General features: G+C 38.6%; 1 protein-coding gene across 2 annotated transcripts in view; it reads right to left on the bottom strand.

Annotated features, from left to right (window-relative positions):
* Mansc4 (MANSC domain containing 4) overlaps positions 1–2,500 on the bottom strand; it is a 41,625-nt gene that overhangs the window by 17,514 nt on the left and 21,611 nt on the right. For both annotated transcript variants that reach the window (XM_005407155.2, XM_005407156.2), the window contains exon 2: positions 1–50. This exon is cut by the window's left edge and continues 1,277 nt beyond it. The gene's annotated coding sequence lies outside the window, so the exon portion shown is untranslated. The remainder of the gene's footprint in view (positions 51–2,500) is intronic.

The following is a 2,500-nucleotide window of genomic DNA, read 5'->3' as shown; positions in this document are numbered from 1 at the left end:
AATGTAGCTTCTTTTGTGTGATACTTCATTCTTTGAAGTTCTCATGTTCCCTGTGGAGACAGGGGAATAATCTACTATTGTTTAGCCCCCTGTGCTGGAAAATGATAGTCAAGTAAAGATCAATTTTCATATGAAAGGATCTACAGCTAAGTTTTAACTTTCTAAAAACACAAGCTGGATATGTTGATGCAACCTATATATCCAGCACTATGGGAGGCTAAAGCTGGAGGACTGCAAGTTCCAGGTTAGCCTGGACAATTTTGGAACATAGTGAGACCACATCTAATAAAAACCAAGCTAAGGGCTGGAATGTACCTCAGTGAGAAGGCCCTGGGTTCAATCCCCAGTACTGAAAACAATACAACAAATTTGCTCTTGCTAATTGCATAAACATTAATTCTAGAAATGAGTAGCTTCTTGGTCCACATATTTTCCCAAGGAAAGGTAAAAACTGGGGGTAGAGGTGGAGGGAGGGACACACAACAGAATACATGAGCAGAACTTGTCCAGGTGAGATTGGCACTGGATGGAGGTCCCTGTGGGATTCATTCCAGGTTTCTGGTGTCTTGGACAAAGAATTGGACAAGACACACAGAAAAGGCAGTAAAAATGTACATGTATTGAAGACAGGAAAGAGGTAAGCTCTACAGAAGTAGAGAATCCCAGTGAACAGACTCACAGTGGTCCCGAGGATAAGGGAAAGGGGTCTTTTGTATCCAAAATTCCTTGGATTGGCTCCCACTCCTGAAAATAAAGCATTCAAACAATTGTCCTATCAAAAACCCACTTGTCCTGGCACCGTATTTAAACTGCTCTACAGGAAGATTTGCTTGGTGTCCCCCTAGATGTAAATGATGAACTGAACTAGCACTTTTGGACTGGTTCTGCGTACTATGCTTAGGAGCCAAGAATCATTTGGGGTCCTGAGTTCCACATGTGTCCTTTATGTCTTATGACCTTCGACAAATCCTACCCCATTTTGTCTGGTTTGACTCAGTCCTAATCTGCTCCCTCCAAATAAAACTGCAGAAGGAAGAAGCTGCAGCTTTGAGTCAATCTGGCATATAGCCTGTGTTATAAATTTTATCAGTTATCCAGAATGATTATATGGCTACAATGCAGTGACATTATAATTATTTCTAGCAGCATGCACTTGAAAAGAGCTCAACACTGGAACTAACACCTTAAAACTCACTTGTTTCCTCCAAAAGCCTGATTCAGTAGTTCTTGTATGAATACAGTATTTTTATAAGTGTCCCAGCTGACTTTCTAAGATATTTGGGAAACACTGGTCTGCATGATTGAAATAAATGGAAGTTTTGTCTATAGGACAATGCTCAAGTTGAATCAAATAGAGCCATTTTGAGACTGTACTACTATTATCTCACTTAAATCACCTTTGCTTTGATGAAGAAAGACATTTCCATTTCACCTGTTAAAAAGTTATTTTAGGAAAATTGGAGGGACTGAAAAAACAGAGATGATTTTTTTTTTTTTATTTTTGATAAGTCTTATTGTGCAGTCCAGCCTGGCTTTAAGCTCACTATGCAGCCCAGGCTGGCCGTGAACTCACAGAAATTCTCCTGCTTCAGCATGCCAAGCACAGGGATCACAGGAGTGTGCCACCTTGCCTGGGTAATGAATCATTTTTGAAGCAGTAGTAAGTAGCATGAGTTTAGTAAAGACATCTGAAACACAGTAAATATTTCACCCTTATCTTAAAGTTTCAAATTATATTTTATCTAAGTTTTATTTTAATAGTTGATAAAATTAAAGGAAATTATTTTTAAAAATAGGTCCTGAGAAATGTTATGAATTCCTCCTCTTTCTCTCTGCTTTTATTAAATTGGAGTGTGTTTAAGAATACAACTTCATAGAAAAATACAAAGAGAAATAAAAGCCTTTCAAGATCTTGTTATCTATTTTGGCACAGTGACATACACCTGTAATCCTATCACTCACAAGGCTAAGGTCAGGATGGGCTATACAGCAAGATCTTATCTCAGAAAGCAAGCAAGCAAAGGAAAAAGATCTTATTATCTAAATGCCTTGATAAGCATCTTTCTGGGCATCACTATTAAGATTATTATATATGGACTGGGAATGTAGCTCAGGTGCGGAGCTCATGTGTAGCATGTCCAGGGCACAGGTTCAATCCCCAGCATGGCAAAAACATAGATGGTGTAGTACTATTTCAGAATTTTTTAAAAAATGGTGCCTAGCATGTAATAAATACTCAACAATTATTGGCAACTATTATTATATACTATGTTTTCCAATTTTTAAAATCAATGATGTGATAAACATCTTGTACTAACATTTTCCACTTGCTGTGTCAAAAGGGATATTTTCCATACATCCTTAAAGAAATTGCCTAACCATGTGTTTGATCATTACTTTGGTCTTTTGTAAAAACAGATGATATAGGCATCAGGACCCCGCAGCCCAAGCCCCAGGAACTTGGCTGCGGGCGGGGCGAACAAACCCTCAGCCCCACGCG

This window comes from Chinchilla lanigera, unplaced genomic scaffold, assembly GCF_000276665.1.
Source record: "Chinchilla lanigera isolate Chin_1 unplaced genomic scaffold, ChiLan1.0 scaffold00104, whole genome shotgun sequence".
Classification (NCBI taxonomy): Eukaryota; Metazoa; Chordata; class Mammalia; order Rodentia; family Chinchillidae; genus Chinchilla; species Chinchilla lanigera.
This window is presented reverse-complemented; position numbering and strand designations above follow the sequence as displayed.